Consider the following 23,827-nt stretch of genomic DNA (forward strand, 5'->3'; position numbering starts at 1 on the left):
TTTCCTGAGCTGCTCAGACATTGATCTGGCAATAATATTGTTTTAGTGTACTACCTAAGAGTTCTGCCTTTACATGAATTCTTGGATGACATCCAAGATTACCCTTGCTGGGATTTGGCACAGTGCCTTGTAGTTAAATAGGGTATTCGGAGAAGAGATTGGATGTGGCTAGTCTTCTCACTGATTGCCTGGAAAAGTAAAAACTATGACTGAAAACATTTTCATATATAATTATAGGATCTGAGAGGTTGCAGCAAAATGTAAAGGGGAAAAAATAACCTTTAGACATTTTCAAAAGCAAAAATTTAACATTTCAGGGAATTTTAGCAACATAGGAAAGTAATAGGAAAATTCCAGCTTTGGAGAAAAATCAGTGATAGCTGTGAAAAGAGCAAATTCCATATCAGGAATGATAAGAAAGGGGATTTAAAAAATGGCTATGTAGCAAGGGAGGTAGTGGTTATACATTTCTGTGTCAAACATTAACATGAGCCTAAGTTCCTGTGGGATCCGGGTGAAAGCTCCACCAGGCAGGTAGCTTTGCAATGCTACCACCTGTACTTGAGTGGATAGATACTTCTCCTCAACTGGAATCTGGATGGAGCAGAATAGGAAACCTCTCTCCCCAGGACTAAGTGGCTCCATTTCCCCCTTTTAACCAGGATTATGAGAGCCAGTTTGGTGTAGTGGTTAAGGCATCAGGCTAGAAACTGGGAGACCATGAGTTCTAGTCCCACCTTAGGCACACAGTCTGCTGGGTGACCTTGGGCCAGTCACTCTCTCTTAGCCCTAGGAAGGAGGCAATGGCAAACTACTTCTGCAAAACCTTGCCAAGAAAACTGAGGGACTTGTCTAGGCAGTCACCAGGAGTCAAAAACTACTTGAAAGCGGCGCATGCACACGCACATACACACACACAAAATTAGGCCTAAGCAGGGATAATATTAGCACAAACCCAATAAGATACAAAGAATTTTATTTCAGTAAGGGCAAGGGGAAAATATGAAAAGGGTTCATGTATAAAAAAATTATTTAAAAATTAATATAAACATTTTGGAAAAAAAAGAACAATTTACACAGGGCTTAGATCTGTATACTAAAGCCACCACTCATTAATCTGAGCAAACCAAGAGATAGTAGTTGAATTTTTATTTAGTAAGCATTTATATTTAAGTGTGGTACATGCAAAACAATAAAAATTACAGTGCAGCATAAACCAGTATCAGTAGTATAACAATATAATAATCTAAACCATTATCTACTTCCAGCACTACCATAGCTTAAATTAGTACTGACACTGACATTTCTTCCAGTTCATAAATGTCCTGAAAAAGAAGTGTTTTAGGAGCCTTTTTAAATCTCAGGAGATCAGACTCCAAATGTAATTCAAGGGGATTGGATTCTAAAGAGTAGGAGCTAGGTGGGAGGAACCTCTGTAACATGAGGTGGTCATTCTGACATGAACGGAAAACTAAATGATCCTGAATGCACAATTGAGACAAGCACACAGAAACATCAATTATAATCAAGTTATTTACATACCTAGGTGTTCTGTATACATGTCCCAGCTGGTAAGCACCAGCATTTGAATTAGTAATGTTCCTGAAGATCTAGCTAGTAGAAAGATTAGCTAGGAAAGAAGAAATAGAAGTACCACCAGGCCACTCATTTAAGAGTCAGCAGGTAGCCTGCAGGCCCCACTACAATCTTATAATTCCTTTATATAAATCTGCATGATGTAGTACTTAATGTAGAATTTTTTCCTTCTCATAAGGTTAAGACACACAGCCATTAAATGGGTGAATAGTGGAAGATCCAGAATAGACAAAAGAATGTACTTTGTTAGAGATTATATAGTTTAGATATAGAATTCAGTTTGAGACAAGGCACTGGCCATCAACATCAGAAGTTTTAAAACAGGGTCCAAGTAATTCACAGATAATTAACCTATGAGAACTACTGTATACTTCCAGAATTAGGGGGAACATACTTCTGAATATCAACTGCTAGAAAACAATAGCAAGCAAAGGAACTTTTGCTGAAGTCCTGATTCTAGACTTCCCCAGGTGTCCAGCTGGCTTATGGGAAGACATTTATGACAGACATTTGTTCTGATCCAGTTCTGCTCATTATGTTTTACCTGCAACAGTTGATGATATTCCCATAGAACTTTTATTTCTCAAAATGCACAATTGTATCATGTCTTGATTAGTAGTTTATATATATAAAATTGAAACTATAAGCGTGCTGTAGGTTGTTAATGTTTAGGTGTACAATCAGAATGGTATTCAGGGGAGTAGTTATCCTCTTGCTGTCTACCTCTGGTCAATTTCTCTAGGTACCTTGAAATCTAGGTAATATACAATGAGAATGTCAGTCTTCAAGGAAGTATTTGGCTAGTATAAACTGAGCTGGAGCCAGCACAGTTGTTCGTAGCTACTGGACCAAACCTAAGCCTTGAAAACAATAATGAACAGTTTTAGCTTGATACGATACAATAAAAAAAGTTGTCTTGTACAAAGCAAGAGCTAATTGTAGTTCATGAAGAACTACAAGGACTTTTCTGCTCCTACTACTCAGACTCCTTTAAAACTAGAGATGTTAGAGTCCTCTGCTATGCAGATCATATATTTTTATATAGAACTGCTAGCACTCCCCCAGCAGCTGACTGGGTCTAGTACAGATTTGAGAGCCATACATCATTCAAGAATAACTGAGATCAGAATCTGTAGGAATTACTTTGAATGTTCAAGAAAATATGACATTGGCAAGTGTAGGTATGTGGGTGGGGTGTGTGTGTGTGTGTGAGAGAGAGACAGTTAATCCAAAAGTTGAATATTATTAAAAAGGGAAGCTGTAAAGGAGGAACAGCTAAGCCTTCCTTTGGAAAACCACTGTCATTGTCTGAAGGTCAGAGGACATTATTATAAAATCAAACATTCCATAAGAAGAATCGAAGACTGTTAAATATTCATGGCCCTCTTTTGTATGAATGAGACTATATGATTCTCAAGAGATCCAGTCTAGTAAAATGCATACTTTCTACAAGTTTTCCAAGAGCTCAGAAATGAGGGGAAGAGAGTAAATGATCCCTAATACTTACAGAATTTAGGAGCCAGAAATCTTGGTTTACACATAGGGAGACATCTTTCTTTTTGATAAAAAAAAAAGTGAAGAACACTGATAGGGGAAGAAGAGGAATGTATAAAGACTTTTAAATGTTTATCAGTGACTTTTAGGCAGTGTAACTCTGCTTGACATTGGGTAGTAGTACTTTGTGGAAATCTGGGCTCTAGGGATGAGATTAACTGCAATCACAAAACTGATGAGGACAGTTCCTCCTTCCCAAACACATCAGCACAGTTTATGGGGTTTTTTTAAGTGATTAATGAAAAACATAATAAAAAAAAAGTCCATGTATGAGGCAGGCAAGGTAGGAGGCTATATTTGGTGAATGGTGGTAGGGAGTGGTGATGTTAGACACCCTGCAGGCTGTGAATCTTGCATCCCAAAATTGCTGTCATCCTCATTCCAATTAATATGTGGATTATCAGCTAGTCCTTTTCCACTATTGTAAGGAAATGTAATGAAGAGGCCAAATAAAGTTGCAGAAACTACTTATGATCATCTGTAGTGTGTTGTAGAGGTCCTGTGGACTCTGTGATGAGTCTTGAGCAAAAGAGGCAGCCATCACCAGACTCAACCCTAACAGAAAGTGGGACAAACTAGATGGGCAAAGTATATTTGCATGCAATATAAAATTCAGTGAAATTGCCTGTGGCATCAGAATCTACTATGGCTTGCAATTATATTCTAGTGCTATTCTGGTCTGTAAGATAAAAGGAATGACTAATATCATTTAACTTTGCATGTCTAGGCTTCACTGAATTTCTCATTGCCCCAGCCTCTGAACTGGGACTGCCTCATTTCCCAGCAAGCCAGATTTTGTATGTTTTGAGCATCTGCTTGCAAAATGTCTTCCTTTCCCACAGTATAGCAGTTTGCTGATGATTCAGGTGGGGATCTTAGCAGGGCACTCATGTGTGAAGTAGCCAGGTTCTTCACAATGTAGATACAGGCCTTGTATGTGGCAGCACAAGTTTTCTTGGGCAGATAGCAGTGTCTGCTGGCTTGCAGCAACATGGGTTCAGCTTCTGAAATCTGAAATGAAGGAGAAAAGGGATGAGGTAACGAAAGACAATAAGGATGCCTTTACTTACTGCCTATATTTTGTTGCAATTCTTTGAGTTTTCCACTGATGCCCAAGCAGAATTGTGTTTATGCTTTCACCCTATCAGAGGTGCCTTGATGAATGAGCTCATCCCACATTTCAGCTGACAGTCCCTCTTTGAACTGGTCAATTAAGCCTCTTTCATTCCAGCCCACATCCTGAGCTAACAACTGAAACTCAGCAGCAAACTCTCACACCAAACATTTACTCTGTTATAAGTGAAAGATTTCACAGTTGGCAATCACTTGCTTGACCAGATCCTCGAAGTTAGCTCTTAGGTGTGCCACAAAATTAGTGTAGTTGCCCAAGATTATGCTGTTTTAAATCAGAAGAAACTCCCTCAGTTATTTGGATAATTATAAATCCTACGTAAGTTAGGTCTGTGAGAAAATCATCTGGTTTCAGGGGAATATATAATTGCATTGAGTGAGAAGGCAGTAGCTTTTCCTTGGATTCTCATCATAATTGTCAGGCAAGGAAGTTGATACTTATGTTGAAGGACTGCAGCAGCTACTCCAATAATGGCTGAATGATCTTGGGGTGGATCTGGTATGGGAACTACAGGTTTTGGTAGATTCTGCCCCAGATTTGCTGTCTGGGCTAACTGGTCCATCTGAGTTGTCATGTGGGTCTGACTGGAGCAAAGCAGTATGGAGTTGGTTATTGGGGTTGCAGAAGGGTCTGTCACCCTTGTTTTATCCTTGGTCTCTAGGCAAAAGCACTCCTCTTATACGAGTAGGGGAGAGAGAGAGCAAATCAGACTTCACACCTGGAATGACAATAAATCTGAGTTTTCCAAATACTTAACCTCTTATTTAACAATAAGCTTAACTATGCAGAAGTTTCTCAGACATGACTTGATTAGAGTAGAATCTTTATTACAGACAAAAATGAAGCCTTTTACACAACAGAGGATTTGTTCCCTCTGCAGTACAAAGAAGTCATGGATGGCAGGAGAAGCAGAGAGAAGGAGGAGCTGATTACCCACCAACTCTTGAATCTCACAGAGTTATCTTTGTATTTGGGGACCTGGCAGGTTGAGAGCCCTACCATTATACATTCCCACTTTGTCAGCTTGAGACCCTACAGATTCTTGACTCTGTAAATCAGGGGTCTCAAACTCAATTTGTCACAAGTTCTTTAACCTGAGGGTCTTAACACTGAGACTTTGATACAAAAGCTACTTACTTTTAACAGTTACATTTTATCTGTGGCCCTGCAGATTGTAACAGTATGTTCAGAACTTGGCAACCAGCCAGCTGCATGTTCCTCACCTGTCAAGAAAATGATTAGCCCCCTCACCTATTTACAGACAGTCTGTGAAAAAGTTTTAGTATTAAACTGAGAGACAAATTGGGTTCTAAAGTAAAAACAATTCATTTGCTGAAATTTCTGTAATCTTATTGCATATTTTTCCAATAAACCTAGTTAAAGGAAAATCTGGGAAAACTTTGTTTTGGGTTGCAGTTGGTTGCCAAGAGCTTGATGCAGATGTTGCTGAATTCTCAGCTCCCAGCAGCCCCAGGCAATCTGGCCAAGGATGAGGGATTTTGAGTGCTGTAGCTCAACATTGTCAGAGGTGCTACAGGCTATCTACTGCAGATAGACTGTCTTTCAAAGGAAAGCTGCAGTTTCTAAGGAACCTCTGCTTCTGAGTCAAATTTCCAAATCTTTTACTACTGGAGGCAAAAGTAGAACAAGTGTAGAATTTTTAATTCTCCTCCCTGCTCCTCCTCCCAGTTCTTCTTTGCCAAAGAGGAGGTGGAAAAGGATTCAAACAGAAGTATGCAGCTCAGACAACTCATGTCTGCCATACATGAGAATGCACTATTGCCATCTCAGTGCAGGAGTGATACTTCAGCCCTGGTAGCTTTAGCGTGTGTTCACTTTGTTGTTGCCTATATGAAGTGGGAAGATATCACCATTGCTTCTGCTTTTTCCAATCTCAGCTCCTGCAACAGGAGCAGAATAGAGTCTCTTCCACTCATCCTTCTGCCACCCAGACCTTCTCTAACATGACAGCTGGATTCACAAGGATAATTCTTGGCAACAGTGTTGGGCTGGAGGAAGGTGAGCTACCAAGGGAGAAGAAAGGGAATGGCACTTGCCTGTGTCTGTTTGTCCTCCTTATCCAGTTGACTACCTCCTACCACAGAAAATCTTTAAGCTTTCTTGAAGGGAAAGGTTGCAAATATGGTACTGGGAACAAGTGAGCAAATGCATACCAACTGTTAAAGGTGGGTGGTTGGGAGCAGACTGAGCATATGCAGTCAGAAGAAAATTATTTGTATGTACATTGGACTTCAAATTGTCCTGAGAGTTTATAGCTTGACCCATAAGAATCTACAGAAGGAGTAAAGTTACTAAAAGGTCCTATATGATGAACATACCAGAGAATGCAGTTTTATCTCAGGAAATCAAATATTGATCTTTAGTTCAGTCGGTGCAAACAAAACCCAGATTGTTAAGGAAAGGCCATACTAGTTCGGGGGGGGGGGGGCAAGGAACTGAATATGTGGTTAAGTTCCCAGGAATCCAGTTTAAACTCATGAGTCTATCATGTGACTATCCTTAAGCTCTACTATGCATGAGAAGCTCTGATGTTTAACATCTTGGTATAATTAATTTGAGGAAAAGGATGTTCCAGATAACATTTGTTTGGGAGACTGAAAGAGTTACATGAAATCCCACAGATCTCAGAAGACAGAAGTCTGGCAAACAGATTGCTGCCTAGGCCATGACACACACAGGATACACTTCCCTAACCGCCACCTCCATTGATATGGATAATAGGTACTCTATTCAGGGCATTTGAAAGAATGCCTTTGAGAAGTTGTATCAGTGTCTGTGTGGTTACCACTTTTAATTGTAGATAGATCATGCTGTACTCTGATGGTTGTAAGAATTTAGTTGTGCAAGAATATAACTTCAGTTTTGTAAAAGACAAAACTAACTTTGTGGTAAATGTGCTATCCAGGGGGCCATACGAAGACAGCATCTGAGTTTATGAGCTCAAACAGGACATACATTTTCTATCACTATTCATATAACTTTTCCATTATGGTTATTAACTTTTCCTAAAAGTTCATTAACAGCTGATTTGGGTTTAGAGTAAGTCCAATAAACTAATAAGTTACGCCTCCTTTAGACATATTCTTCACCCTTAGCCTCAACTGAAAGATGGGAGTATAATAAATTAAGGGGACTTTTGATTTTGAGTGATGAGGCAGTGAAGGACAGGAAGGCCTGGCATGATATGGTTCATGGGGTCACAAAGAGTCAGACACAACTTAATGACTGAACAACAAGTGGTTATTTGGGGAACTTTTAAACATTGTCAAAATGTAGTCATTGTCTTTCCCAGCAAGAGAAAAGTGGGATTCAGGGGAGAGGAAGTTATGATTTCCTTGGTTTCTGGGTGGGTTTTGGTTGGAGGCCTCTGCTGAAAGCAGATACCTGAAGAAAAGAGATTTCATGCAACTGGGCCTGAAGATTCAAGGCCAAAGCTTTGAAAACACACAGAAAATGGGAGCCAGTAAAGAAAAGTTGGCAATAACTATTTACTTAGTTGCATGTGAGTTTTTTTAAATTTCTGTTCAGTTGCTGCATGCTTGATTTTGAGTGATTTTGTATATCTCCTTGTTTGTTTAGATTATTTACTTAGATTACTGTGTGCTGGTTTTGGAATTGGTTGTGAACCGCCCAGAGTCCCTCCTTATGGGGGAGTTGGGCGGTGATATAAATTTGATTTATAAATAAATAAATGCAGATCTCATCCACATGGCTTTTTTTGCAGTTAAACTATTCCCTCGTATTCCTATATTATTGCTTTTATTCAAATAAAAATCCTTCTTGATTACTTCAGTACTGGCTTTGTAACAAGCATGATACACTCCATTTAGGCTTGGTAGACCTGATTAAAATGGGAAATCTGGACCTATTCACTTAAAATCTGATTTCTAGGTATTCCCAGTTCTGCCCACCTGAACGCCAGATGAATAGGGGCATCTCCACATTCAAGAAAAGGAGTATAAAACTATCCACCCAGGTAAAACTCTTTCCCCTGGGTGGATAGCCATATTTAGATTCCCTGGAATTTAGGTAGAGGGATGTGTGAGGATAGAGATCCCTGGGAAGGGTCTGGCAGCCCCAGCTTTCTCCTTCTACTTTCTTTCTACAGGCCATCAATCTTTATAGTTACTTAGACTTTAGATAATCACTGGTTATATTCATTGTCAGTAAGTAAGGCCCAGGAAGAGAGTCTTTTCTGTTGTGGCACCCACCCTGATTCCCCCAGAATCAGATTGGTCTTAATCCTACTGGCTTTTTGGAAGGCCTTACAGGTGTGGTTTGGCCACTGGGCTTGGGGATCTGGGTGTGTGGTAGAGCCTGTATAGTGGTTATGTTGATTGTTGTTGTTATTGCTTTTTTATACCTTGGCTGCTGATTGTGTAGTATGGTTTTTATATGGTTTGATATATGATTTGTATGTTGTACTTTGTTTTTTATATTGTTTTCAGTTGTTGTAAGCTGCCCAGAATCATGTATTTGAGATGGGGGCTATATAAATTGAAGTAATAAATGAATAAAGCCATAATCCAAGACATCATAAAAATCTGACAGCCTTTCATATGTGGCGGAAGCTCAAAGATTTGCCTCTGGCATAACTTGGGAGTGCTAGAAATAAAAAAATAATGTTTTAAAGACAAATCTACGAAAGAATGTTTAAAATACATTTTGCAAAATCTGAATCATATTGGATCTGCCAAAACACAGTGGCAGCATCAGGCATAAGATAACTTGAGCACCTGCAAGTTGAGGAAGAATGTCATCTGTAGCAGGAAAGAGCTGCTGTGTTCAGTTTTGTTTTCCAATCTATGTATATGCAAGCTATGTCATTTTTCTGGGGATTTGATACTATTGTTGCACACTAGTCTGTTGGTGCAGTGTGTTTCACATTGGATCATCCTTTCCAGTTAGGCTTTATAGAACGGATGCCATTTTGGCTCTATGCACTGTTATAGAATACAGTCCTTCTTTAATCCTTTATTGGAATTATCTTCAAGGTTCCTAATTCTCTGTTATTCTCTGGTGAGTTATTCTACCTGGTGCACTAGTTCCATTATGATAGCTATCTTTTGGCTTAGAAAGCTATCTGATCATATATGATATATACTTTGTGCTCATATTTCTGACTTTGTACTGAATATGAATTGTCTATAAATTTGTGCTGCCAAACACACAAAGCACTTGATGATCTGTTGGAAAAGAAGCAAACTCTGGACACTTCTGTAAACTATTTCTGAAATCAGTTACATCAACCTCAGTTTCAGTTTTAACGCACGCTGCGTGGCTATTAATTTGCAAAGATCTACAGGGAGACAGATAGACTACACTCCATGACCAGAAAGCACAGTTCCAGAAAGAAACATTCATTGTTATCCCCATGTTTTTCAACTTTTCAAGTATGAGAGACAATTGCAAAATGTCCTACTGTCTTGCATTTACAGCATTCAGCAGTTTTAGGAGGACAGTTTTGCTTTCTGTGTGTATTCTTTGCCATGATTAGGTGCACATTGACTTGAACATCAGCTGAAGCTTGTCTGGCCTTGTTTTCTGCCTGTTCCCCCTATAGATGCTTATTTGGATGGCAGAAGCCTTTTAGCAACTACCATTAGCATTCCTTGGTCCTATCACAGGTCCTTGATCAGTTCATAGTGGAAAGTCTTATTTTTTTTAAGTAGGTTGCATCTCTGGTTTTTGGGATTAAGTCTTTCCAAAATGCCAACAACCTAAGTGTTGTTCCTAAGTGAAGGGTCTGAAAGAGCTCACAGCTGGAAAGTGTAAGAGATTTTCTCTCAAAGTCAAAAGTTTGTATATAGCTAATCTGAGAGCCTGAGAAAGAAGAAAGAAAGAAAGTTCTTAAAGGTACATTGAGAAAACTGAATAGTAATGGTCTGGAGTCTGCAGTCAAGATCTGCAATGCTTCGGGCATGTTTGTATTACTGCTTGAGAACAAGCTAATACATATTTGCAACATGTACAATCTCATAAGCGTAACTGAAGAAAGGAAATAGAGTACAACTATACTTCACCTGATGCAGGAGGACTACATTTTCTAATATCAGAAAAAACATTTGTGACTACAAGAGCAATGGAGGAGGTAACTCTCCATAAGAAAGAGAATCAAAGGAACAAGTCCAGTGCCCAACAGTGATAGTCAGAAGCAAGGGAAATAAAAGATATGCTCATTATTTTTATTCAGAAACAGATATCAGCCTCTCACAGATGAAATAGGCCCTGAGTCTTAGGGGAGGGGAAAGAGGCACTGTGTAGGTACTATGGGTCCTTGAAGGGCAGAGAGCATGCAGTTGTATTCTGCAAGAAGATAGAAGAATTGTGATAGCTAGTGACTTTCTCCTATGAGGAATCAAAACAAATGTGTATAGACCAGACCAACTATCTCATGAAGTATGCTGTTTGCCAGGAGCAAAGATCAGGGATGTGTCAGAACAACTTTCAACAGCAAATCCATTGACAATTATTTCTTCTTGCTAATCCACATGGGGACAAATGATATTGCAGCTACAACCATACCACCATAAACCTTTGAAGTTCTGGAAAGCAAAGTCAAGATCCTTGGAAGTTGAGATGGAATTCTTATCCATCTTTCTAATCCATGCAAGGATACTGGAAAGGAAAAGGAGAGTTCTGTAAATGATATTTAATGTCTGGATCCCAGATTATAGTTGTGTGCTATATAATTGTGCACTATAGACAGAAGTGGGAGTGTTGCTGTAATAGGACCCATTAAGCCATTCAGTGACAAAAAGAACATTCTCATAAAATACATGGCTTTATCTATACACTTATACTCAGAGTATAAGAAATAAAGAAGATGAATTCCAACTCCTAGTACACGAAGGCAAACATGATTTAAGAGATATAATGGAAACATAGTGGGATGTCTTCCATGAATGGAATATAGCAGTTGAAAGATAAAATTTATTCAAAATGAAAAGAAGCCACAGAAAGGGAAGAGGAATTGCACAGTATGTTAAAAGTATCCACCTCTGCTCAGAAATCCAAATGAATTAACTGGACAATATTATAGGTAGTTTCTGGAATTAAATCAGGGCCAGATTAAAGCCAACTGATGGCCTAAGCACAGCTCAACAATGGTGCACCTCAGCCCTTCCATTGCTTAAAGCCTGACAAGACATTAAGACTCAATAAGTGCTGAAAACTAAAGTTGAGTGTGGCAGTAAAAGACTTAAAGGCATGATAAGGAAAAAAAACCTCTGTGATGTTCCCTTGGTGCCATAAGCACATACTTATTTTGCTTAACTGTTAATCCAGGACTGTAGGAAGGAATAAAAGCAATACTATTATTGGTGTCTACAATTGCCTGTTCAGCTAAGGAGAATGTATGAGTGATGTTTTCCAAAAGTGAAATGCAGATCTTTTAAACAAGCCTGAAGTAGTAATGGTAAGGGACTTGAATTACCTCTACATCTGTTGAGAGAGAAACACTGCCAAGTATAGTTCTTTCAGACAATTCCTAACTTGTTGACCATTGTTTTCTTTAGAGGAAGGAGGAAGGAACTAGAGGATACGTGATCCTTGACTTGATATTAATCAAAAGGGAAAACTAAGTGAATGAAGTGAACAGATAATGAACATTGAGGAAACATTACCATACAGTTAAGGATAACTAAAGCTGAGTAAAATTGAATATATATCTTGGACTTCAGAAAAGTGGATTTTAGTAAACTCAGAACATAATTCTCATAAATAATTAGGATTCCACAGCAGGAAAAGCTAATGGGAAAACAAGCTTAAGATGAATAGATATTTTTAAGACTTTTTATTTGAAATTAAAGAGCCAGTTTGGTCTAGTGGTTAAGGCATCAGGCTAAAACTGGGAGACCATGAGTTCTAGTCCCACCTGTGATGGAATGGCGTTATGAAGGCCATGCTCAGGGAGATGCGTTTCCTTAGCCCTCACAGGAGCGTGGGAAGTTTAAGAAGATGAGACTGGCACCACCCTAAGGAATTCACGGTGTTGTGGCTTGCTGGCTTGGGAACTTAGGTTCAGTCTGGAGAGATTTCTGTCTTGAGGTGGAAGCTAATAAACGCAACAGACCTGTATTTGCACTGTCTTGTGGAGTTCTTTGGGCTGAACCTGACACCACCAGGCACAAAGCCAGCTGGGTGACTTTGGGCCAGTCACTTTCTCTCAGCCCTAGGAAGGAGGCACTGGCAAACCACTTCTGAAAAACCTTGTCAAGAAAACTGTAGGGACTTGTCCAGGCAGTCTCCAAGAATTGGACATGATTGAATGGATAGGGAGAAAAAACATTTTTTTGCAATTATTTTTTTACAAATGCAAACAATACAGTGGGGGGGGAAAGGGCATCAGAAGAAGTTGTTTCTGAAAACAGAAAAGGATACATATGCAAAGTGAAAAGTGGGACAGATCACTAAGGAAGAAGAGATATAGGGAGCCTGGAAACATATAGAGGGTGTCAGAAAAACTATCCCCCCTCCCAGTTTGTCACAGTTGGTTTAAATATACTTTTATTCCGATTTCCATGTCTCTCTTCTGGAATGTTCCATACAGGTAATCCTTGACTTATGATCACAATAAGGACTGGAAAATTCATCATTAGGTGGTGTCGTTAAGCGCACCCAATTTTATAACATTTCACACGGTTCCCCATTGATTTTGCTTGTTGGAAGCTGTCCAGGAAGGTCGCAAATGGCAATCACATGACCCTGGGATGCTGCAATCATTGTAAATACTTGCTGGTTGCCAAGTGCCCAAATTTTGATCACATGACTGTGGGAATGCTGCAACAGTCGTAATTGTGAGGACTGGTTGCAAGTCACTTTTTCAGTTCCCTCATAACTTCGAATGGTCACTAAACAAATGGTTGTAACTCAAGGACTACCTATGGTCTGTGATAATTAGGGGGGTTGTCTGTCAGAGACTGATTTTTGTGCTAATGAAGAGACCTGCTTTCTAAAATCTCCTGCATATCTTTTTTTAAAAAATGAATGCCTTGCATGTATAATTGAGAAGAAGGAAGGAAATAGTTAACACATTTAATATAGATTAGACAGAAGGTTGCATTTATTTTTGTAAAAATGTTGGTTACACCTTTTGCCTTGATAGCTGAAATGCTGTCTTAGATAGCAAATAAAATTATCCTGGTTACCTGAATTGTTCCCAAGGGGCCTCTTTTTCAACCAGCCTAGTCGTACTACTATATATTATTCCCAGAAGAAGGACGTTGACTAAACTCAGAAGGTAATCAAGAACACAGCAGTGGTATCTGACCTGAGAGAGTATCTTGAGAGAAGTGGAAGCCAGAGAGGATGGCAGGAGACCTGACAGCTGTGGGGAGATTTGGAGCCTGGATCTGAAAACTGTACAACTGCATGACATGGAAAATGTGCACAGGTTTCTGTAGAATGTAATGCTGTGTAACTCATGTCAAAAGGTGAAGGGAGAAAGAAAGAGCAAAGAGCAGAGACTTTCTGTGCCTGTCTCACGATCTCATTACATAAAGCTGCCAAAAGAGGTCAGCCATTGTGACTTGCTGACAAGTTGGCTGGAAGGGGCCATGATTTGAAAGGGAAATGATGTTGATCACTTTTTCTAAAAACGAAACAACCCTCTACTCAGCAGTATGATAATTAAGTGATAATGGCTGAGTTTTTTACTTTCTAGGGTTTTTTTTTTTAAATCTTAGAATAAGAGTTGTCTCTCTTGGGGGAGAGCCAAATATTTTGTGAGTGTCAGAAGCTGGCAATGAGACATTCACTTGCTTCTTTTCTCTAGTATAGCTGGAAAAGGGCTGTTTCAAATTCAAAATGGTTCAGATTTGAAACTTTTGTGTACCCCAGTTTGTAGTACTTGGGGTTTTGTGTGTGTGTGACTAAGTGTGCCTTCAAATCAGTGTTTACTCCTGGCAACTGCCTGAACAAATCCCTGCAGTTTTCTTGGCAAGATTTCAGAAGTGGTTTGCCATTGCCTGCTTCCTAGGGCTCAGAGAGAATGACTGGCCCAAAGTCACTCAGCTGGTTTTGTGCCTAAGGCGGGACTAGAACTCACAGTCTCCTGGTTTCTAGCCTGGTGCCTTCACCACTACACCAAACTGGCTCATGAATGCTTGTATTATCTCATAAATAATCCTGTGAAGTAGATTATGTTGAGAGATAATGACTGGCCCAGCATCACCCAGTGAATTTAATGTCTGGATGGACTATACATATATGAAATAAAATCAATGTTTGCATGAAATTGTGTGTTCGTGTACAAAAAATAAACTCATTCTAATTTAATCCACACTTCTTATAGTTTCTTCTTCTTTTTTTAGTGTTTTCTTCTGGTTCTGTTTCACAATGAGGATTAAAGGACTTTTCATTTCTTTGTAAAGGATAAAGGTATGACTAATGGAATGTTTAACATATACTTAAGATATAACTTTTTATTGTTCTGGAAAGAAGGATATATAGATAATTTACTGTGAGCTTTAAAGGCCATTTCATATATCATGAACAGGTAAAATGTAAAATTTGTCTATGGTAACATAACTTCCATCCACTTCTTTTTTATAGAAATGTATGCTTAGGATGCCAGGATTAGGAACTGCTTCAAGTCATATGCAATGTTAAACATGTATTTGATGTTGTATTAAGTGTAACATATCCATTAATCAGGAATCTGCAATCTTATTAAAACTGTATGTCATGCATAATAAATAGAGCAAATATGAAAATAGAAGTCTTAAAATGAATGGAATTCATTTACATTTCTTAGTATATTTTCAGATCCATTCTGAAACACTGGTTTTACTCATTACTGAGTTGTATTGTATTAATCTGTATACAATTTCAATAAAATACAAAGAAAATACAATATTTGAAACAGATCATCACTTAAGATTTGCTTTTTAACTATGATTCATGGCATAAATGCAGCAAATCACTTCTCACTCTGCCTTGTAGAATCAACATTTCAAAATCTCATGTTTTGCAGAGACAGCAATTCTTTCAAGAGCAAGAAAAAAAATGAAAAGAATGTCTGTTACCCATATCATAATTCTGTGTGCATTTGTCCTCTTTTTGGGCAACCTGTCAAAACTGAGCTAGTGATTCTAATTTAATGAAAAAAACACTGGATATATTCCATGTGAATTTAAACATTCACATAGAATATTTTACCAGAAAGCTTAAGGTCAGTATAAAGAAAGAGAAGCACAAGTTAATAAGAAACGTCAATAAAACATATCAGGGGGCAAAGGCAGGTTTGGAGGGATCTGTTTTTCCCTGTATTTCCTTCCACTTATTCATTATTGCCCCCCCAACCCTATTTTGTTCCCTTAATTGGATTGAAAGGTGCAGGAACTATCTGTAGTCAGTAAGTCACAATGATCAACTTATAGTGATTGCTGTTAAATCAGTCATTTGAGAGCAGGTTTTCTATTTAAGGCAACTGAGACAAGTAAAAAAAAAACAAAAAACCACCACAGAATTTATGCATTCTGGTTTTTATCTGGCATATTTAAAACATTAGGAATTTTCCTTAATAGAAAAAGTATACCCAAATGTCTAAGCATAAGATGGACCTTTAAGGTTTGTGTATGTATCAGTTAACCAAAAAATCCAGCCCTATCATTTATTTCAATAAGGTTCTATTACTTGAGGGAGTCTTCTAAGAAAGAAATAAGTAGAAGTCAAGCAAGGGAGGAGGATAGTAATGAGTGTTTAGGTTTACCTCCTTATGCATGGAATACATAAGTATCTACAGTACTGTTGACCTGGAACTGCTCTTCTCCTGACATGCATAACATTTACAGTTCACAGTTATTTGCTCTATTTAAATAGAGTAAAAATTAGTAACAGTAATGCAAACAACAATGTCTAAATGCTACCTAAATTCAGTGTCAATGTAAACTCTTTTCTTTAATCAGAATAACACCATGAGAGGCAGCCTCAGGTACCACTGACCATTGAACAAGATTTTATTGAGGATGTTTTAAAGTTATTCAGTGATAAAATGATCTAAACTGCTCAACTGTGGGCGTAATACATTGTGAAGATAAGCAGTATCTGTGCTGGTGAAATAAGAGAACTGGTACTTAACTTTTTTAAAGTCAGTTTTATTTGATTTCTTGTGCAGATCTTGAAACCTTCTATGCAAGTATTTATAAAATAACTGTAAAGGCCGATCTTTCAAGGGGTGGCCTTACCTTTCAGATCAATTTTATGCAAATAAATTGATTTTGCTAAAATAGTCTCTCTTCTGTTGCTATGGCAATGTATCCTTCCTTCACTGCTGCAGAGGCTTTCTATGGTTTTTCTTGTGTGTCTATTCCTTATATCTTATTTCTTTCCTTTTTTTGCTCAACCTATTACAACTAGTCCCTAATGTTTATTTTTGACATAGTAGAATTTTCTACTCATATAGGTGAGATATATGATTGACAGAAAAGAGCAAAATCAACATGAGGTCTATGTACCCTTTTTACAATGTTATTTCACAGTTTCACTATGTGTATCACTAAATTAGAATGAATCATCCAGTAGGATTGATAGACTACTTGTGGCATAGGATTCTGATTTTACAAGATTGGAACTAAAACCTTGAGATAATTAAGGCTTCCCTTGCTTAATATTGGCACTGACTATTCTGATATTATCCCACCATCTCAGGCTGATTTAGAGGAATGAACTGTTGCTGCTTAATTTTAGTATTTCTCTGTGTATTAATTTAGGAGGAGGTCAGACGTTCTGTTCTTAATCCTTGTGTTAAATTCACCAATTAAATAATTCACTAATGCTTGCATGTATGACCTAGTTAAAAGCATATGACTGCACACTGAAATCACTTTTGGAATAAAAACTTATTGCTGGAATGATACAGTTTGGGGTAGGAGCAGGAAAAAAGATTCAAGTTTAACACCATCAATGTACATGGCAATTAAGTATTATCTGAGTGTGTAACAAGGGACTTAGGTGAACTGGTTAGCTTTGTGTTTTTGATTCTTTGGAGAAACCTCTTTTTTCCTGATGCAGTGAAAGGCTTAAGAAAAACACTGCTGTGTTATTTTGCAAGAGTTTGGTTGCATTTGGCAAATGCTCCTGAGGGAAGTTGATTGTGGAAGGCAGGGACCTTGAAGCACTTTATTCTTCTAAAGTGTCATACAGAATAAAAATGTTAGCACTATGTGGCATAAATGCTCCAATTTGTAGGTCAGGCAAAATCACACATATCATGGGCTACATGTGACAACCCCCTTCCAAGACTGCACCATCAAGACTCAGTCTAACTGGATAGTTTCTACTATTCTGAAAGAAATCAAGTCCAACAGGCACAGTAGTTTGTTAAGCCTGTGATGAGGTTAACTTACATCTGTTTTGTAAAAAATATACAAAGAAGGAGGTTAAAAGTCCAGTTTGACTCCTTCAGTAATGTAACCATGAATCCATCAGTGCTGGGAGTCTGGGAAAAATTTCTGCTATATAAACCAGACTTTAATCTTATCATTAATGAATTTGCTTATCATATTTATATATCATCAAATCAAAATAAGTCACAGCCATTTACAGTACAAATACAACCAAAAATATAATATCCGAACATGTAATCAATAAAACAACAAGCAATAATATTAATAGGTTAGTGAAATAATAGTAACCTTGACCTTAGTGCCAAACCTTGTCTAAATGGCAGCACATTATAACTTAAAGTCTTTCTAAAAGAGTTCTTTTTTTAGCTGCCTTCTGGAAAGATGTCAGGGTAGGAACCAGCCAAGCCTTTACACCATGGCAAAACACTGTCCCTGAGCTCTGTCCCTATCCCATCTCTCATCATAGATGTTGGGAACGATGGGCATTTCAATCTAGGATTAGCACACAGGATCAACTGGTTTCTCCTCAAGAAAGCATTCTTGAAGATGTTTGGGAGCCAACCCACATAGGACTTTGTAGATTAAAACCAACACTTTGAACTGTACCTAGAAACATATCAGAAAGCCACGCGGTGCCTACAATACAACTGTAAGCAGTTCTTACCTGTCAGTATGCAGGCAGTTTTTGAACAATCTTCAAAGGCAGACCCATATAAACCACATTACAGTAGCCTCACCTGGTAGTGATGAGGCATAAATTTCTGTTGCCAGGTCTCCTATGCCAGGTAGGACCACAAATGGACAAAGGTTTCTGAGACCATGATTGCTCCTTCATGGGGAATGTCACCCCTTCTAGAGTTAAAACAGGAGCAGATTGAGAGCCAGAGAGTCCTGGACAAACAGCAGTTCTGTCTTGTTAGGGATCACATTCAAGTGTGCAAACTGGGAGTCCTCCTGGAAATATGGCTATTACTGAATGGGCAAGTGGAGGTTGTGGCCAAGAAGGTATACCAGTTGCAGCTCTAGCTGAGCTGTGAGGATCTTGCAATGGTGACTTATTCTTCATGACTTCTTCAAAGTGCTCTACATAGGGCTGCCTATGAAGAGCACTTGGAAATTGCAATTAGTTCAAAATGCAGCAGTCTAGCTTCTGGAGAATATTACCTGCTAAAAGAACATTACATGTGTGTTTTGGGCCCATACATTGATTATCAGTACGTTTCCAAGTATAATTCAAAGTGCTAGTTTTAACTTACAAGACTCCATATGGCTTGGCATCTAGGTACCTACAGGACCACCTTTTTCTTCCCAGATTGGCCCATCCAATATGTTCTTCCTGGGATAAGCTTTTGGTCATACCTCATTTTCATGAAGGAAAAGGAATGGAAGCTAGAAAGTGCTGTACTTTCATTACTGCTCCAGCGTTGTGGATTAACCTCCTCTTACAGTTAAAGCTTACTCCCTCCTTTCTAACTTCATAGAGGCTCCTGAAGACAGAACTTTTCTGAAGAGTGTTGGGTTGAATAGTTTATAATCTTTATTTTATTTTTAATTACTTATATTGATTTAATCATTGATATTATTTCATTTGGTTTGAGGATGATTTTAATTATTTTTCATTATCATCATTACTATAATTTATCCTTGTATTGTTGTTCTGGTATGATTAGTTATTGATTGTTTTAATTTATTTATATTTACTATGGACAGTTTAACTGTTATTGATATTTTATTGATTCTTCTGTAAACCTCCATGATTCTGTATTGATTTGGCAGTGTAGAATAAACAATAATAAATAAAAGAAAAAATTGAAAAAAATGATTATAACGCTAGTTATGTATTAATCCCAATTTGCATTTCAGATAAGTGATGTTCTCTTGCAGAAAGTTTAACCTTATGGCAAATTTAGAGTGTAAAGAGTATACTTTAGTAAAGAGAATTGTTAAAATAATACATGGCTTGGCATAGGGCCTGGTTACTCGAGGGACCACCTGCCTTGCATAGTGTCTGTCCAGCCGATCCAATCTGGCAGGGTTAGCATGTTCCAGGTTCCTTCAGTTAAACAATGCCATCTATCAGGACTCCAGAAGCATGCCTTCTCTTTTTTTATATAGTAATTTTATTAAAAATTACAAATACAACAATAAAAACCAATACAAACTAAAGAAAAAAGAAAAAAATAGAAGGTGCAGAAAAGAAGAAAAAGAAAGAAAAATAGAAAAGAAAGAAAAAATAAGAATATAGTAAAGAAAAAACCAGCAGTTGCTGGTAAGCGTGAAAAACCGCGCGCGCCCGAAAAGGGCGCGAAGCAATGGAAACCCCGCCTCCTGCGCTCGCCAGCTGGGGTCTGCTCTAGGAAGGAGGCACTGGCAAACCACTTCCGAAACACCTTGCCTTGAAAACTGCAAGGACTCGTCCAAGCAGTCACTGCAGAGTCGTTAACGACTGAGCGCAGATAATATGTGTGTGTGTGTGTGTGTGTATATATATATATACGCATAGAAAGAAGTGACTTCCCCTTCATCACAACAAATACAAACAATTTTAGTAACTTATCACCTTCTCTTAAAATACAACAAATAATCTCTTCTTCCCATATTCCACCTCATCATTTCAGTCCTGATGTCAGCAAAAATCCATTAAGCGTTACCAGAGATAACAACGTATCTATTTTAGCCTTGATCGAATAAACCAACTTTATATTCCTTCCTTTTATTTCTAACAATCTTGACTTTTAGTCCATTCAAATAATGTCCTAGAACTTGCTTTCTTTTCATTTTTTCTTTGTCCCTTCTCACAAAATTCTTCAAAGCTTTAACAAGCTTCTTTTGGAAATCCAATATAGGAAAATTATCCAGGTCACTCTCTTTGTTTGTTATTTGTAGACCCCTTTTAATTTGATTAAGATATCAGCTGGTTTCTTTTGTATGTCCAGTGTAACATTTGTTTCCATGTCATTTTTGTAGCCTGTCATTTTTAAATCCACTTTCAAATCAGTCTTGATCTTGTCGGGTAAAACTTGTTCCTCTTCCATAACATTTTTTAAACACAGTCTATCTATAGAGGCAGACACTCTTAATATTAACTTCTGGGTCCATTGTTCAAAAGTATCCTTCAATATGTCCAATGTTAAAATATTTTGCTTCATTTTGTGTATGGAAGTTGAATTTAAGTGTTCTTCTCCTTTAATTGTAATCTTTAGTTCCTTCTAGTTCCCTCTTGTGTCCAATTTTTAAAGTCTTATCTTATTATGTTTTTTTTAAAGAATTCAAAACAAAAGGATTTTCCCACAGGAAGGATTCTTTATAATTAATTTCAAAATCTTATTTCAAATTTATCTGGACCCTTAGTCTGTTTGTAACATTCTGAAATCAAAGCTTTAATCACCCTTTTGCTGCTTATCCCAGCAAAAAAAAAAATTAAGTCCTTAAACTTGTATTTAAAACTTCTTTCACTAAGGATTGAAGGAAATTCACTTGGTACTGTAAAACCTGTTGGTCCAAAGGTTCCTAATACCTGAAAAGCAGTTAACATGCTATTTCCACAAGTGATTAGAAAAAGAAGTACGTGAACCCAGTGTCCTTGTAAAGGCACTGACCATGGTTTGATCAAGATGGCTATTCCCTTGTCTCCCAGAGCTCTAAACCCACCAGAGACCTCTGTCTTGCAGTCTTCCCACAGGGAGCAACTGTCTAGAACCCTTGTGGGCAATCTCAAATTCTCTCCTTGTCCAGAGGAATTACAAAGACGGCTGGTGTGTGTCTTCTGGGCTGTGTGGCCATGTTCTGGAAGTTTTGTTTCCTAACGTTTCGCCAGCATCTGTGACCGGCATCTTCAGAGAGCAGGAGCACAGACAGGAGCAGTTCTCTCTGTGCTCTCTATGCCGGTCACAGATGCTGGCGAAACGTTAGGAAACAAAACTTCCAGAACATGGCCACACAGCCCGGAAGACACACACCAGCCATCGTATTCCGGCCGTGAAAGCCTTAGACAATACATTGAATTACAAAGAGCTGGTCTATTCACCAGCTCTTCATTCTGTCATGGTCACCTTCAGTCCACCATTTCTTCCCCAGACGTCCGAAAGCACGCCTTCTCTATGGAGCACCTGCCCTCTGGAATAAAGTTCTCCCTCAGATTCAACACCCTACAGGTGTTTTAAAGTGCCCTGAGGACCTGGCTCTTCTCCCAAGCCTTTGGCAAGTGTGACTGACAAACGGCCCCTTTTTTCTTTTTCTTTGTTCCTATCTGGATTTGCTATCTTTGCCATCTTTGTTCTTTCTTGTTTTCTTATTTTAATGTTTTTTCAACAATTTGTAGATCATCTAGAGTTGCTGGGAGTCAGGCGATAAATGAATAAATAAACACGAAGTCCTTTTTTCCCCAGTCACATCATATTCTGCAACTTAATTTGTTTCTGGAAGGATGAATAGGAAAAATGTAGAAATAAATGTAGAAATATGTTAACAATAAATGTTGTTTTTGGTCTTTGGCTCTCAATAACTGTTTATATACTGATTTGCTAATAGTGAGCTTTGTTATTGATGGAGATTCAGAAAAGCATGAATAATAGAAATCACTAGTTCAAATATAACTCAGAGGAATCTGAATTTTTTTTTTTATTCTTTATTTGGAATATGAATAAAATAACAAAAATCATTCCCCAGGTTAAGAACGAGTTCTGTTCCCAAGGTCTGTTCTTAAGTCAAATTTGTATGTAAGCCAGAACAGTATTATTGTATAATACTGTATAAGTAGTATTAGTAATTAACCCGAACCCAGGGCTGTGGGATCAGCATATAAAACCTTTGACTCTGACTCCTTTATTCATGGTACCTCTGACTCCTTTAATTATACATCGTTATAGGAAATAAATTATAAATATACTAATTATATATTTCCAAAATATGTTATATTTTGAAATTTTCAGAGAACTTGAAATTAAAATATATCCTGAAAAAAATAGGTTAATCAAATTATTATCTACGAAATAGGAAATTTTTACATATTGTATTATTTAATTATATACAAATTAAATTTATTATATACAATATAAATTTATTTACTGGACTGCAACTCCAGTAACCCAAGAATTGCTTCCGACTCTGACTCTGACTCCACGACTCCGACTCCACAGCCCTGCTCGAACCATTGTGTACTGTATTTAACTCAAATCATTGTGTATTTAACTCAAATTTTGCTACAGTAGGCTCCGTTCTTAACTATGGGTTGTCTGTAAATTGGGGTTTCTTAACCTGGGGACTACCTGTAGTTCTGCATTTTCTATTGTGAGAAGGAAATCAAACTCTTCCCCATGCAAGCAGGAGATTTGACTTTCCCACTTGCTCCACCCTGCCATTCAATCTTTCCACAACTATCAAGGTAAAAGGTTAACATTTACAATTAGAATGGGTTCACCTAAAAGATTAAAATGTGGTAGGAAGAGTCAACATTCCTTGAACCTAGCCAAAAGATCTCCTTAATCAAATAACAAAGGATCTGGCAGGAAGAGCTAACATTCCTTGAACTTGGCCAAAATCTTAATCAAATAACAAAATATCTCTTCCCCAAAGACATCTGCATCTCAATCAAGCAGGGCTTAGAAGGTAAATACCTCAGTTCAACACCAATCAGGCAGTGCTAGATAGGCAAACACAGGATGCCTGATTAGAGGGAAACCACAGTTCAGCAGGGTGCCTGACCTCAGCGGTCCCTCTTGGAACTCCAGCTAATTACACTTTTTTTAAAAAAATAAAAACTGTATTATATAGAAAGTACAATTAAAATACAAAACAGAGAGTACAGCAAAAAAAGAGAATAGAACTAAAAGAAAAAAGACAAAAACTAAAATAGTGAGAATACATAGAAAAATGAAACAAAGTGACTTCCAACTATCTGCAATACAGATATAAATACAAATTGAAAGAAAATTAATCTCTTACCACTAATTAATCCAAATTCTCATTATTTCTATCAACACAAACCATCTAGTCATTAAAACCCACAATCAGAGCCTATTTTTTTTTCCCACACAAGGACGTAATCTAAGAACGGTTGCCATGAGGAGACAAATTTAGAAACAATATTATCTCTTATTAACGCTGTTAATTTCGCCATTTGAGCCAAGTCCATTAATTTAATAATCCATTCTTCAATTGCAGGTATTTGTGAATC

The 23,827-nt window shown here is 37.8% G+C and overlaps 1 protein-coding gene across 4 annotated transcripts in view; it reads left to right on the forward strand.

Annotated features, from left to right (window-relative positions):
* Positions 1–23,827, forward strand: part of TCF20 (transcription factor 20) — a 236,759-nt gene that overhangs the window by 51,990 nt on the left and 160,942 nt on the right. For 3 of the 4 annotated variants that reach the window (XM_088140976.1, XM_088140978.1, XM_088140977.1), the window contains one exon: positions 14,617–14,683. The exons of the other annotated variant lie outside the window; for it this stretch is intronic. The gene's annotated coding sequence lies outside the window, so the exon portion shown is untranslated. The remainder of the gene's footprint in view (positions 1–14,616; positions 14,684–23,827) is intronic. 4 annotated transcript variants of the gene reach the window in all.

Source organism: Python bivittatus, unplaced genomic scaffold (genome assembly GCF_059951505.1).
Source record: "Python bivittatus isolate LINGU-HERP-01145 unplaced genomic scaffold, Pbiv_v1 ctg000330_np1212, whole genome shotgun sequence".
NCBI classification, from domain to species: Eukaryota; Metazoa; Chordata; class Lepidosauria; order Squamata; family Pythonidae; genus Python; species Python bivittatus.